Genomic DNA, 16579 nt, shown 5'->3' on the forward strand with positions numbered 1-16579 from the left:
GGAGTCTCACTCAGTCGCTCAGACTGGAGTGCAGTGGCCACTCCCGGCCACCGCAGCCTCAACCGGCTGGGCTCCGTCGATCCTTCCGCCTCAGCCTTCCAAGTAGCCAGAATTACAGGCACGCGCTACCAAACCCGGCTGATTTTTTTGATTTTATTGTAGAGATGAGGTCTCGCTGCCCAGGCAGGTCTTGAACCCGTGGGCTCAGGCAATCCACTCACCTCAGCCTCCTAAAGGCACGGGATTACAGGCTGAGCCACCGAGCCCGGCTTCAGAGTGTTTCTTAACGTACTTCAAAAATTCAGTTCCAGTTTTTAAATACTCATTACAGCCCATAGTCTAAGTCAAAACAAAAATGAGGGCTAATTGATCATAAACATAGCTGAGATCACCCAAAGAAGCTGTCAGAGTGCAGGCCACTGAGTTGACCAAAATCTACAAGAGGATGTGTGGAGTCAGGGGGAAGTGATCTTATTTTGGAATCATCAGCTGAGGGCTAAGGAAAGAAAATTCTGGAATTCTGCTCTGTGAGCACAAGGGATGGGCTTTTAGGAAAAAAATAAGAATATTTATTTTTCTGTAACATTACTTTTAGCAGTTGTTTTGCCTTTTGCTAAAATTCTTGCTATCCCCACATCTCTTTGACCCTGTTCTATTCCCATTCTTGACTTTCAGGAGTCTCTGGTCCATGTTATTAGAGACATAATAATATCTATTGACTGGAACTTAACATTTGAGTGCTTTATTATTTTTATATGTTAAACAGTGATTGGATCGGAAGAGGTTCAAATATTTACTTTGCTCTCAGATACTTGGTGACTCTGTCTGATTATCAGAACCTCAGAATCCCAGTTCTGAAATGTTTACAAACTACACTGTGAGGGATAGCAATTCCATAGAGGGGTACTCTTGTAAAAGTTATATGTGCTCTACTGATACATAAGGTGTGTGTATTTAATATAACTGATGGTAGATTGTTTATATATCACCGATGACAGGTGGACTTAATTTTTTTTCTGCAGTTAAAGATTCTTATCAAGAAACAGTCTGCCTATATTTATCACATTTCTTTGAGACTGAGGAATAAAATGTTGCTAAGTATATTCAGGGTTATCCTGGTTTTCTGAACAGTTTTTTTCTACACTATGATACTCACATTACTTCTACCAACATAGTGACCTTAGGATTTTAGCAGGAGGCATTGTATATGGTAGTTCAGAGTATAAGTTTGGGAATTAGTCCTGAAATCAGATTTGGGTTCAGCTGTGTTCTAGCTTGTAATTTCGGACAAATATTTAACTCCTCCAAGATTCAATTCCTCTTCTTCTGTGCTAATATCAAAGGCTGTGAAGATAATAATCTACTTCAAAGGTCAATAAAGATTTTCTGTTACAGACCAGATGGCAAATATTTTAGGCTTTACATAACATATTATATAATATCTTTCACAGCTACTCAAACGTACCTTTATAGTGTAAAGGCAGACCTACAATATGTAAATAAATGGGTATGACTGTATCACAATAAAACTTTATTTACAAATGCAAGCAGCAAGATAGATTCAGCATGCTTTAATTTGCTAAACTCTGATCTATATTTATGCTTAATCTAGCTATAAACATTAACTGTAATTGATGTAAATTAAAATTTATTAATATATAAAATAAATTTAAACTTGTCCAATTATTCAAGAATATGTCACAAGTATATGGGCTATATTATATTGCTTCAGAAACTGAAATCACTTTATCTTAAAAGAAATTACCATGGTTTGAAGTTATATATTTGTGAGGAATTTTGCAGTAGAGTCTGGTGATCTAATGAGACAGAAATAATAATCAGTAAATAATTTGGTGGTGATCCGAAGAGAGAAAAATAGTAATCAGCAAACAATATACAGTGCTTTCTTTTCAACTAAATAAATATGTGCTTCTAGAAAAATGAAACAAGAGTCAGTGTGATAAGATTTTCAGTAAGAGCTCACATATTTATTCATTCTTCAAAGTAGTCATCCTTTGACTACTATTTCCTTCCTAAATATTGTCAAACATATGCACCTAGTAGAAGCCTAATGTGTTGAGCTTGTAACATTATATTCCTGTTCTTTGTCTTCCTAACATAATGAAGCTGATTATATCCCACATCTTATAATGTTGATCCTATTAGGACTGGGAAATTCATTGGCCACCGAACACAGCCTTATGTTCATGTTCTTATCATTAGCACCATTCTAGCTGTGGAGCTGTCAGCATTTTCAGCCTAAATTCTGCTTTCAGGAGTTTGCAGTTCAGTCCTAAAATTTAGGGGCAGGCAGAAACTTGATATATAAAGTCCAGACCCAAAAGAAAAATTTTATTACATGTTTAACAGAAAGAGAGAAGTATATTTTGCCATTATAAGAACCATAAAAACTATTGTAGTGAACTTTCTTTGGATTATTTTTGTTCTGGCTTAATTTAAGATTGCTTTCAAACTCTGCCTCCACCATTTTTTATGTACCCATGGAGGAATTCTGTGGACTTCCAGTGTTAGACGACTTTACAACAAGTTCCCTTAAGGCTACTACTCTATTTAAGATTGGACTAAAGCAGCTTTTCAAGTCTCCGTTTGTCAATGGGAAAAAGAAATTTCACCCTTTTACTAGAGCCTTCTATGAATTGAAAACTGGAATAATTTTTCTGCCATAATGCAGCAACACAGGGTATGACCTGCATCAGGCTTCATATTATGATTGAGCTTTAAGAACTGGCTTGTGTGTGCAGACTTTTCTTTGATGTGAAGTTGAATTAGGGAAGCTTAATTAACATTTCTAATTAAATACTGCATTGTGAACTCAATCACATTGTACTCTGTAACTTTGATGAGATTGCTCTGTCTTTATTTAAATAAACAAGATGGTTTGCAGGGTTGAAAGCTTGGGTGATAACCATCCCTTCCCTTTCTCAGTTGTCATCCTATTTTTCAGAAACATTTTTAACCGCTCCTCTAACTGCAGGCAGATTTCTCAAAAATGCTCAAGGATAATGAAATGAGGCCTGATCTCATGACTAAGAGGAGTAGTGTTCTACCTATTTCATAAATAATGCAAATGTATTCTAGTCATTTGTGACAAAGTCTATTTTTTATTCTCTTTCAAGTTATTTTCTACATGGAATAGGTGATATTAAATATATATCATGTAATGCATAATACATAATTTATGCTATGTGATTTCTAGTGATTTTCACATTGTTCAATTTAGTTGCTAATATGCCATCCTCATCTTACTTGCCCTGAGGGCCACACTGGACACAGTACTTACCCCTCCTCCATGATACTCCTTTTTTTCATGCTTTGCAGAATACCACACTCTCCCAGTTTCTCTCCTACCTCTTTGGTCACTTCCTTTGACTTTCCTTTGCTGGTTAGCCCTCTTTCCCCTGATTTCCTGATATTGCAGTGCCCCTGGGCTTAGTTCTTGGTCTTCTTCTCTACTCTCTCTATTCTCACTTCATTGAAGAGTTCATCTCATCTATATGCCAGTGACTCCTAAATCTATACTGTATATCCTACTCTGATATTTTTCTAATCCCCTATATCTAATTGCCTATCCATCTCCTCTGGAATAGACACTCCTTATTCCACATATTCAAAATTGAGCTACTGATCTTTCTCCATAGACTTGCACCACCCACATCCTCTTCTGTCTCGGGGACAGCAATGCCATTAGTTAACTGCTCAAGCTAAAAACTTAGGAATCATTCTTGACATTTTTTTTCTCTCACTTTTTACATTCAACATGTCAGGAAATTTTCTTGGCTGTAACTTGAAATTTATCCAGCATTTTACCACTTCTTATCACCCTGGTATAAGGCACTTGTCATAATTTGTCTGCTCAAAAACTCCCTGTTTTACATTCACTGTAAGCAACAGTCTTCTCAATGACTTACGAGGTCCAACCTAGATGAACCAACCATCTCCTGCCTTACCACAGTCTTCTAGTCTTTGACTTCCTCATGCCAAGAAAGCCCTGTTGGCCTTCCTGCTGTTCCTTTAACACGCCAAGCATTCTCCTTCTTAGAACTTTATACTCACTGACCTGCTGCCTGCAATGCTCTTCTATAACATAGCCTCCTGGCTAATTACCTCACTTCCTTCAAGTTTTTTCTCAGATATCACCATTTCAAAGAGTCCTATGTGGACTTCCTATTTAAAGTGCAAACCCACTCCACTGTCAACATTCCTGAGTTCTACTTTTTCTCCTTTTCCCATATATCTGGTCACCTTTGAACATACTTTAAAATTTTATGCATTCATTATCATTTGTCCACCACACTAGCATGCAAGTTCAATGGGGCTGAAAGCTTGTCTATGTTCTTTTACTTATCCCAAGCACTGAGAGTAGTGCCTAGCACTTAAAAGTAAGTAAATTAATGTCTGAACTGCTAAAAGTATATATAATCATTGAAAAAAATATAACCGTCAAAATTTAAACAGTCAACACAGATAGCATAATTTTGAATAATTTTTTAAAGTTTTTAAATTTAGGGTGATGATTTTTACAAGAAATATTTTTTGAATTATTTTTATTAACATTTTAAAAGATTAATTTTGCATGATAAAATATGGGTAGTAGCATTCTAAATTAGGCATATTTTAAAGAAACAATGGTTACATTGATTCCACAGAGTTCTAACTAAAATTTGCCCATGAAAAATTAAGCATATAAAGCAATTGCATCCTCATAATTTAGGTAACAAAACGTCCAAAGTAGATTTAACTCAGTGCTTCACAACTAAAAGCATTTGGTATATTGGCAGCAAAAGCAAGAATTTTAGAACATATATCTCCAAATTTTTGGATGTTGTTATTTTTTCCTGAAGTACCATAACTTATTTAGCTATGCATATTTACTAGAAGTAAGCAATAATTTATTCCTTTCAATCTCCGGCTTATACAACCTTCTGCTTTGTGGGTATGTTTTGCACTGTGTTCTTCTATCTCCACTCCAGAGTTTTCAATCGTATCAAATTTCCCTTAATGAAGACGAATAGAGGGTGAAAACAAGTAATAACTCTGGGGGAAAAGCAGAAGCTTCCCTTAGACATTGAATTGTAACTGACTTAGTAAAAGCTATTATTGACACTTATATAGAATTTCATATTAGATCATTGAAAATTTTTAAGAATACTGACTGTAGAGTCACTGCTAATAACTTAATGACAATACAATATGTTAAGTGCTTACAAAGATGAAATAAACTTTGATGAAAATTCCTGATATAAATGGCTGTAGCAATTTTTTCATAATCACCATTCACAAAATACAATTTAAATAGAAATAAAAACAAGAGTTAAATGAAGGGGTAGACCTAGTAAAACCTAGAAATCAGAGTTAATTTGAAAATTACAGTCCCTAAAGTAACTGTTTTGCAGAAGCCTATCAAGAAAAATATAAACTGTAAAATAAAATTTGCATAAAGTTCTTATTGAAACCATTTTTATACCCTTGTTTTAATGATTTACACTTCTAATTTCACGTTTTTTTATTTGAGCTCTAAGCAAAATTATGAAATCATGTCTCTTATTAGAGTACTTGGAATCCTCTGTTTATAACTGACCCCAACTAATGAATAGGAATTTCAATTCTGCAACAAATACTACCGCTATTCCATCATCTATATTTTACTTGTATACGAAAATACTTCAGCTCAAAGAAGGAATGATTAATTCTTCAGCTTATTAATTCCTCAGCTTTTAAGAAAATGGCCTAATGAAGTCTCTCAACTTCCACTTGTAAAAACAGAAAAAATATCAGAGTAAAATCACCACAGGTTATGCCCTCAAATTATAAGAACAAGAAAATCGGCAATTTTCAGCAAAATTTATTTTTAACATCATTCAACTGTTTTGCATAAAACATTTAACGTTAAGAAGCCATTTGTAGTTTGAACTATATGCATGATATTTTCTGGTGTTGAAGACACTTCGTAGCTGTGCATCTTCAAATTTCCACACCAGCACACTAACAGTGGAGCCAATAAGGTCTCTTTATGCTTATTTCAACATTAAATCTATGTTAAAAATAATTTACCATCGGAACCTTATTGTTTGATTGATTAATTAATGAGTGAGATTCAGTTACATTCAATCTCATCATTTTAAAAATTGTGCTGATGTACATTTCAGGACTTCTCTGGTGAAGTATCACAATGTGTTGATTCAACAGGCTTATATAACTATGGAGAAAACAATAGCAAGAATTTGCTCTTCTTGGTTTTGGTTTTTTGTAAATTATTTTGAGCAAGACCAGAATAATTTCTAATCATAGATATGCAAAATGGTGCCAAGAAGTAGAAAAGAGCAAACTTTTCAAGCTATTATTTGTGAATATTTTACTAAGTTCATCCTATTTTGAGAGGTCAAGTCACCTGTGTCCAGTGATGAATGGAAAGGGTCTCTGACCAATGGTTAGTTTTCTTTATTCTCTCAGGAAAAAATAAAAGGGCTTTATCATAAAGAAAAACTGACTAATGAAGTTCTATATTTATAACTAATGTTATAATTTTGAATTTATTAATCAGCTAAGAGTCCCAATTTATAATCCCTATAAACTTCTTGCCCAACACCCAATCTTCATTTTCACTTTAGTGATTGTTATAAGTAATTTTTTAAAATTCAGTTTTTTCTTACAAATGTCAATAAGAGGGTTCAATTTCTGATGAGAATTTCAACCAGTTTTATTTATAAAATTTATTTTTTTAAACCACCATGTTGAGCTCCTTGAAAAAACAAAAAGGATACTCTTTGAGGTGAAGTGTCCTTTGTGAACAACGCTTCATCTGATGGATTTGGAGGGATGAGTAGTCTTAATGAAGGCTATTATATGAAGGGGATACAAAATACACAGAATTATTTTTGGATGGTGGACCCCTTGTAGTACAGGTGGCCCCTGCTAGATATATGTTCTAGGGACCTGTCAGCATCATTGTACCAGCTAGCGTTGTGAGAAACTGCATGCAGTTTGTGACTTTTTTTTTTTAGATTCCTTCAACTCATTATCTCATTTCACAGTAGGAGACTTACAGCTCACCTGCCAACACCTTGCTGAGTGTTCAGCAGTTTTTGACCAAAAATGGTCTGACTCCTGTGTCCTACCCTCCCTATTCACCTGATCTTTCCCTAATGACCTTCATTTGTTTGGTTCCCCGTATGAAAAAAGTCCTAAGAGGGAAACATTTTGCCGATGTGGAAGAGGTAAACAAAAAATGGCAGGAGTACAAAAAGACATCAAAATTGATTCGATCAAAAACTGTTTAGAGCAGTGGAAAAGGCTGCTCAATAGATGTGTTGCATCAAACGGAGAGTATTTAAAGGTGACTGAAGTTTAAATATGTAAGAATAAACAGACAATCTTTTATAAATAAGTTCCAGCTTTTTGAAAAGTTCCCTCTTGTACTTCAGCTCTACCTTTTGTGATTTGATCCTTTTAGTCTACATATTCATCTGGTAACATTTCCAATCAATTTCATGCTCACTAAAGAAAAAGTAAATCTTTTTGAAAAATTACTCACCAACTGTTTTCCATAAAACAATGTTTCATAGGTCTTCACAGAAAGCATCATTTGAAATATTGAGAATCCAAGACAAATAAAGCCACCAAATCATATGTGCATTAATAAAACTATTAGATAAACAATAGAGGTAATCTGAATCTAGCAATCATTTGTTCCATAATGTTTCTGAACACTTTAAAAGATGTGTTAGCAAATAAAGGTATATATATATATATATATATATATATATATATATATATATATATATATATATATATATATTTCAACTTGGCTACCTCTTTTTGGCTCAAATCAGATTCTACTACCTCTACCATCCAAGTTTTTAATCAAATTTTCTCTATCTATACTTAACCTTCCAAAATTGTAATTCCAAGTTCAATTTGTTTGTGTTTTTTTTTACTAGTTCTAAACTTTTTAATTGTAAAAGAAAAAATGCTCATCTTTTCCTAAATATATATAATTGATTTTGAAATGCAAGAATGATGATTTCATGGTACATAGGTCCATAATTTTTATGTACAAGACACTAAAATATAAGCTCCTTCACATCACTCAATTAAAACTCATGTTTGAAATAAGAAAGTAGATTAAAGTTTTGATTCACTGCAGTTTACTACTGACTGGAATAGTTTTGATATTAAGGTTAGTGTCTGCCACAACCTTTCATCATTTCTGATTTTCCTTTCTCATTTATCTTGTATATGTTCACCAGTTTTAAATTTATGCTTTACACTTCCTATTTTTATTCATGACCCAACTCAAAATATGCTATCTAAATTATCCTTTACTGTAAATATATCTATTTAAAGAGGTTTATTACAGTCTTTTGTAATAATAAGTACAAAAAGAAAAATGTCCAAGAATATAAATTAGTTAAATAAGCTATGATCCATATATTACAATACTCTGCTGCTATTGGAATGACAAAATAGAGCTACTTTTGTGAATATAGCCTTACTTGTGCTTTTTAAAAGATGTTTGTATATGAGCATGTGCATACTACACACGTGCATGTTTCTATATACATATACAGGTACATATGCATATATTTGAATATTATTATACATACATATTATGTACATTTATATTGTATTATCCAAGAAATATACAGAAGATGCTGTTTCCATGGTTACCTCTGAGGAGTGAAACCAAAGCACTGAATATGGGTAAGGAGCTCTTTACACTTCATCTCCCACCCTTTAGTTTAAAAGTTAAATTAAAACAGTTAAGTTAGATTTTTTTACTATGATCATCTGATTTGTGTGTCATTTATCATATATACATGTACATATGATATGCATGCATAAATATAGTATACCCATATAGTATGCGCATACATATATGTGTGTATATCGGTACATATATACACATATAGTGTGTATATCGTACATATATACACATATAGTATACACATGCTACATGATGCGTGTATGTATACACATATATACCATGTAGTACGTGTCTTCAAATAAGAGGTTTTTAAAATTTTATTTTATTATAAAGTTAAAGGGTACAAGTGATGAAAAATTACATAAGTAGGCTGCATGCAGCTTAAGTTTGGGCTTCTAACTGGCCTCACTCCTCCTGGTAGTAGACCAGGTACACTTTTTGTTGTCACGTGCCCCTCACCCTCCTCCTTCCCTCCATTCCCTAACAGTGCTCAGTGACCACCCTTGTGCTAATGTGACTAACGTTCAGGGCCCGCTTTTCAGTGAGAACATGTGGTATTCAATTATTTGTTTCTGTGATAGATCATTTAGTGTGATGGTCTCCAACTCCATCCAATTTGCTGCGAAGTCCATGATTTTGTTCTTTGTGGCTACATAATGCACCATCATGTATATGTACATTTTCTTTATCCAGTTTATTTTCAGTGGGATGTGTGTTTGGTTCTATGTTTTTGCTATTGTGAATAACATGGCTATAAGCATGCAGATGCAAGTGTCTTTTAGGTAAAATGATTTATATTCCTCTAGGCATATTCCCAGGAGAGGAATTGCTGGATCATATTTAAGGTCAATTTTTAGTTATTTTAGGAATCACTGCATTGCTTTCAGAGAGGCTGAATTAGTTTGAATACCCACCAACTGTATAGAAGCTTTCCATTTTCTCCACACTCATGCCAGCATCTGTTCTTTTTTGACTTATAAATCACAGCCATCCTTACAGGAGTTAAATAGTATCTCATTGTATTTTTTATTTGCATTTCTTTGATGGGAAATGAGTCTGAGCATTTTTACATGTTTTTGTTAACTGCTTGTCTGTCATATTTGGTAAGCGTCTGTTCATGTCTTTTGCTCACTTAATTTTTTTTTCCCTTTCACTCATTTGAGTTCGTTGTAGATCCTGAATGTTAGGTCTTTTTCAGATGCATAATTTGCAAATATTTTTTCCCATTTTGTGTGTGAGCTGTCTCCTTACACTTTTGACAATTTATTTTGCTTTTCAAAAGCTTTTCAGTTTGATGAGATCCCACTTCTCTATCTTAGCTTTTATGGCATTTGCTTTTGGGAACTTGGTGAAGAATGTGTTGCCTATTCTGATATGCATAAGGATATTTCCTATGTTTTCTTCTATGATTCTTTATAGTTTAAGGTTGTACATTTAGGTCTTTGAGCCATTTTGAGTTGATTATTTTATTTGGTGACAGATAGTGATCCAGTTTCATTATTCTGCATGTGGTAAACTGGTTTTCTCAACACAATTCACTAAATGTAGTCTCTTTTTCCCAGTGATTGTTATTGATGGCTTTGTCGAAGATGTGTTGGTTAAGAGTCTGTGTTTTTGCTTTCTGAATCTATGTCTTGTTTCATTGGTCTATGTGTCTATTCCTGTACCAATACTAGGCTATTTTGGCTACTATAGCTTTGTAATAAAACTTAAAGTCTGGAAGTGTGATACTTCCCACTTTGTTCCTTTTGCTGAGGATTGTTTTGGCTATTCTTGCTCTTTTTTGTTTCCATGTGAATTTTTATATTGTCATTTCCAGGTCTGAGAATAATGATGTTGACAATTTGATAGGTATTGCATTGAATTTGCAAATTGCCTTGGATATGGTGGTCATCTTGACTATTATGATTCTTCCAATCCATGAACATTGGATGTTTTTTCATTTGTTTGTCTCATATTTGATTGCTTTCAGCAGTACTTTGTAGGTCTTGTAAAAGTCTTTCACTTCTCCGGTTAGGCAAGTGCCAAAGTATTTCATTTGTGTATGTGTGTTGTTATTGTGAATGGTATTGTGCTTTTTATTTGGTTCTCCACTTGCTTGTTGCTGGTGTATAGAAATGAAATTGTCTTTTATATGTTGATTTTGTAACCTGAGACTTTACCAAAGCCTTTTATCAGTGCAAGGAATGATATATGTGATATATATAGTATATCATATATACTACACACCATGTGTATGTATGTATATACATATGTACCATATAGTACCTGTCTTCAAATAAAATTTTTTATGACTAAAGATAAGAATGTTAAAGATGAAGGAAAGTTCAAGGTTCAAATAACTTTGTTTGCAATGTTTAAATTCTGCTTGTTATTTCTGTTCTCACACAGTTTATTCCCTTTTTATTTAAATTCATTCCCACTACAGATTGCTCAAGGGCATAGCCACAGCACCTCAGAGTTAAGGGCAAGTTTCTCTAATCACAGCTGGGAATACTTGTAACTGGGAGGGAGGTCATAGCTTTAAAAGATTTCAGGTCAATGGAAACTAAATAGCAAAAATTAACATGTTTACAAAATGTAGTCCTAACCCACTTCCTCTATTATTTCTGCTAGCTGTTTCTTAATCATTCATTAGCTGTTTCTTAACCACGTGCAGCCAGGCTTCAGTGATTATGGCATGGGGTGTGAAGTACTTTTTGAATAAGGCAGTGTTTGTTGGAAGGACTAACCAAGAACCTGATAGTAACAAAAATGTAACAGTTCCTACTATTTGCATAAAATTCATTCTGGCCTCCCCCAAAAAAGATGATCCTTTGATCCTAATTATGCTAACAGCATTTCAATAGCCTACAGAGAAAATGCCTGCTTTCCAAAATGCAGATCCCTGAATTATACTGTACTGCTCAGCAACTCCTACCACTGAAAATTCAAGGCATATTTCAACTTTACTTTGTTTTTGCCATTATCTAATCCATAGCTTTCCCACAGGTTCTGCCTACCTTTTAGTGTCTAGGACACAGTCTCAAGGCATCTAGGTCTTCAACCCCATAGTTTCTCTGATCCACTCAAGATAGGTCAGGTTCTAGTTGGAGTTGGGCATGATGGTCATTCTAAGGGCACTCTCCCCAACACTGTCTCTGGTGTCCTTAATTTGTTTTTTTCTTTCTTGGTAAATAAAGCTCAGAAGATCCCAATCCTGCCATGGTTCTGAATCTTGAGAAAAGCTTGTTAAATAAATCGATTCTTAGTTTCTGAGTTACACTGATACATAGCCAAATTTAAAATCTCTTCTTCTAGTTCACTGCTTCTGGGTCCTGTGTACTGGAGTACCACCAATGCTGCCTCACCTCTAGCCTCCTCCTGACGAATGGATCCCTACACTCTGTGTAACTGGCCTTCTTAGGCATGAGCTATCTTTTATTTTTTTAACTTCCAGTATCCCTTTTATGAACTGTTCAAATCTAATCATTAATAACAGCATTGAAGGTGCCAGCACCAGTAGAATAACAGGCCTTTGGTTTGGGTCAGATTTCTTTGTTCCTCTATTCTCTGAAGAAGATCTATGCTTCTAGACTCTTCCTTGATTCAAGATGAGTGTTCTGCTTTTCCAAATAGCTATAACAGGGATTAATGGTGGTCACTATTAGTCTCCACTGAAAAGACTTCTTAATCCAAAGTGAGAGACATGGTTCTTGGGCCCAGAATTCTCCTCACAAGCTCCAGGGCTCAGGATTATATGAGCCTTCTCTTAATAGGTCTCATTCATAGGGATGTGTTGATGATGACATTGATGGGCATGGCTATAATTATGTGGGTTTTAGCAAGGGAGCTGCTGTCCACCTAAGAACTACCTAAAAGATTATTATACACACACTTGGGAAAGAATCAGGGGCTCACATAAAAATAATTTTTTTGGGGGGGGGTTGGAGTCTCACTCTGTCGCCCAGACTGGAGTGCAGTGGCCACTTCCGGCCACTGCAGTCTCGACCTGCTGGGCTCTGGCGATCCTTCCGCCTCAGCCTTCCAAGTAGCTGGAACTACAGGCACACGCTACCACACCCAGTTAATTTTTTGATTTACTGTAGAGATGAGGTCTCGCCAAATTGCCCAGGCGAGGTCTCGAACCCATGGGCTCAGACAATCCGCTCACCTCAGCCTCCCAAAGCGCGGGATTAAAGGCTGAGCCACCGAGACTGGCTAAATCAAATTTTTAAGAGTTTGAGTTTGATGAGTTGATTTATGGTTTGAGTTGCAACATCTATGAGAATAAATCTTTCTCAGTTATCTTAGAGTTATAATTTTTTTTTAAAGAATGAAGGAGAGGAGTACAATGCCAATGTAAATTGTCTTTAAAAGATTTTAACCTGTAGTCAAGATTTGAAAAGTTCTTCATTAATTATGGGTGACTATTAATATCATCTAAAAGTATTTGCTATAAACAGAAAGCCTTTGTTAAATAATTTTACGCATACTCCATACTCTTACAAATTTAAAACCCAATGTTGGGAGAGAGTCTATCGGGCAAAACTGTACATCTTTATACATATGTAAGCATAGTTGCTCATAGGCTTCAAAATTTAATGTATACATCTCTAAAAATGAAATATAATATTGTGGCTTTGATTACATATCATATTATCCTTTCCCACTCAAATAAGGTTCAGTATAATTGCTTAGATTTGTATTCAACTTTACCTGCCTGAAAACCTCTAACTCAAGTGTATAATTACTGTTAAGAAGTATGTTACTATATGTAACTCCAAAGACAGCATTTCATAGTTCTCCGGCTTTGAAGTATTTTTTTTTTTGCTTGTTTGTTTGTTTGTTACCTTGTTTATTTGTGTGTGTGAATGAACATAAAGGAAACCCTCATAGGAAAAGGAAAAATATCTGGTGTTTCCTGACAGATTTAATCTCTGAAAATTTTACTCTGTCACTAATGATGTCCCAGGAGTCCTTGAAGCTAAAGCAAAAGGGTGAATAGTGTATACATTTTTATTTAGATACACCCATTGTTTGCAAATAACTTTACAATCTAGTACAGAGATAAAAAGATATATATATATATATAATGAACTTGAATTTAGAAGATACCTGGGGGATATATTAAGATTTTGTTTTGCCACTTGGGAAGATGATGGGAGAAAATGACAGAAATACTTGAAAAAGCCTTGCTGTTTGGGCTTCACCAAGTCTATATTCTAAGAGTGTTCTTATATGAAATGGTAGGTATAATAGCAACTTGATATAAAGATTGGAAATGGGAAAAGACTTGAGTAGAGAGGATTGCAAAAGAAGATGTGTCTCAAGATGAAATTTCCCAGGACAGAGCAAAGCAATGAAGAACCTTCACTCAAATAGACAGTGCTTGCTCTTTCACCCATTAAATAGCTTAATCTTGAGTTCACCTTGAGTTCAGAAGTGCTTATGGAGACTGATAGAAAATGAACGGAAACAAGACACAACCTGTTTAGTAGAGAAATCTGGAAACATTGGGTATGTGGAAATATAACATGATGGTGTTAACAGTAATTATGGGAACTCTTGTTATGAGAAAACTAGGTCTGTTTTGTTAATGAATACTTTTCTGCTTGGCACCTAGAAGGCACTCTGTTCAACAAGGCTATGTACTTTGACCCATTTGTCATTTTTGTTGGTACTTACACCTAACATTTATTGAGCTGTTATTCTGTGCTTTTACAGAATACTAAGTGTTTCAAATATCTTGTTCATACAGTCAATCCTTATACGAAAGCTAAGAGTTAAATATTCTCATACCCAATTTTGCAAATGATAAAATGAAAATATAAGAGTAGTTAAGCGACATACCTTTCTTAAGGTCAAGGAGATTATAAAAGATAGAGCTCTATGCAGACATGTGTTTAGCTGACTCAGGGGCCTGAATTCCAACCACTACATTTATATTTTAAAATACGAATTGCAAATTGGTGACAAGAGCACCAAAATCAGTCTGGAGACTTGCTTTGTTCTGCCTACATAGTGTTTTCAGAAAATCTGAGTACACTTTTATGGAATGGACTGTTAACTGGAGTCACTGTGCATCATTGTCTTAAACCATCTTTACATTTAAGACTTCAGTCTCTCATTTAAGGTTACAGGTTGAATAATATTTTGACTACTTTATCTAAACATATGTTTATTTTCTTTAAATATGTATTGTGTTATAGTTAGCTAACACAATACACATTTAAAGAAAATTCCATTGTTTATGCTGAGGAATACAAACAGTAAACACTTAGGAGAAATATTACAGTATTCTAAAAGTAGCCAGAGATGTTGGTTTTGGAATATTGAAGTGACAAGTTTCCAAAAATTCCTTTTCAAAAAAACTAATTTCAGCCGGGCTCAGTGGCTCAGCCTGTAATCCTGCGCTTTTGGGAGGCTGAGGTGAGCGGATTGCCTGAGCCTGCGGGTTCGAGACCCACCTGGGCAGCGAGACCTCATCTCTACACTCAATCAAAAAATCAGCCAAGCATGGTAGCGCATGCCTGTAATTCCGGCTACTTGAAAGACTGAGGCGGAAGGATCGCCGGAGCCCAGCAGGTCGAGGTTGCGGTGGCCGGAAGCGGCCACTGCACTCCAGTCTGGGCGACCGAGTGAGACTCCAACTCAAAAAAAAAAAAAAAAAACTAATTTCAGATCCCATTTTTCAGGAATAGACACAGTCATAGAAAATCCCTTTTGTAATCCCCACCCATATGCCTCTACCAACCAATTGATTGTTCTTTAATGTATCAACCTAGGTGTTAATTTGTTGACAAATAGTTGTGACTATGTCCCCATGGTCCTACTGACTCTGGAATTGGGGAAAACCATATCACAGTAAAGTGAACATCAAATTCTTGTCTCAAATATGTATTTCCAGTTACAGTGATAATTTTTCATTTGTTCTATTGTGACTATGTTTAGCTTTTATTCCATTATGAAGTTATATTTTGTTTTCCACAAAATAGTTAATATAATACTTGATATTAAGGGCATTTTGAGAGAAAATTGGCTTTTTAAAAAATATTTTTGTGTTTCCTATTAACTGGTAAACCAGTTAATGTTCAAAAAAGTTTGTAATTTTACTTCATTTTCCTGAAAACCTATACAAAATTTATTAACTGGAGAATGAATGCTTGAAAATTCAGATGAGATAGACAGTGATTTTAATACAGAAAAGGTGGTCTTCATATTTTTAGCACATAGAAACAATTTTGAAATGTATTGACTAAATTCTATCTAGACATTATGATTATAGAACTTTCTTTTAAATCATTTACTACTTTATTTGCACTAGATAAGTCATCAATGTTTTAGTTATTTTTTTCAACAGTCCCAACAGGACAATCATGTTTGTTTTGACAAACAACTCTAGAGGGTTTTTTATTTCTCTTAATTCAAATAGACAAAAAAGATAATGAAAACAATATGAATTCCCAACATTTTCTTGTGAGGTTAATTCATGTATAAGAGTAATTGACATTTTCTGGTATTATATTTTAACCAGATCACAGATTATTAACCCAAGATTCTTGAGTTTATGAATGAATTTCAAATGACCTTACAATTGTATGCACACAAAATGTTTTTATGGGATGAGATGAGAGACAAGGTCTTTATAGTTCATCTGTTCTTGAGAGTGTTTGTAACCAAAAAAAGTTAAGGTTGACATGGAGGAAAGAAATTAGAGACTGTTAAGAGAATGAGTCTTGTTTATTGATGTGTCCTTTTTATATAATTTGAATAAGACTATTGTATATGAAAAGGGCTTCTATTAGTCCCTCTCAGAATTTAATAGTGGAGAAATGTATTTTCTAATCATGTTTATTTATTCATTCACTTTAC

This window comes from Carlito syrichta, unplaced genomic scaffold (genome assembly GCF_000164805.1).
Source record: "Carlito syrichta isolate Samal-C Ts95f unplaced genomic scaffold, Tarsius_syrichta-2.0.1 Scaffold79426, whole genome shotgun sequence".
In the NCBI taxonomy this organism is placed as follows: Eukaryota; Metazoa; Chordata; class Mammalia; order Primates; family Tarsiidae; genus Carlito; species Carlito syrichta.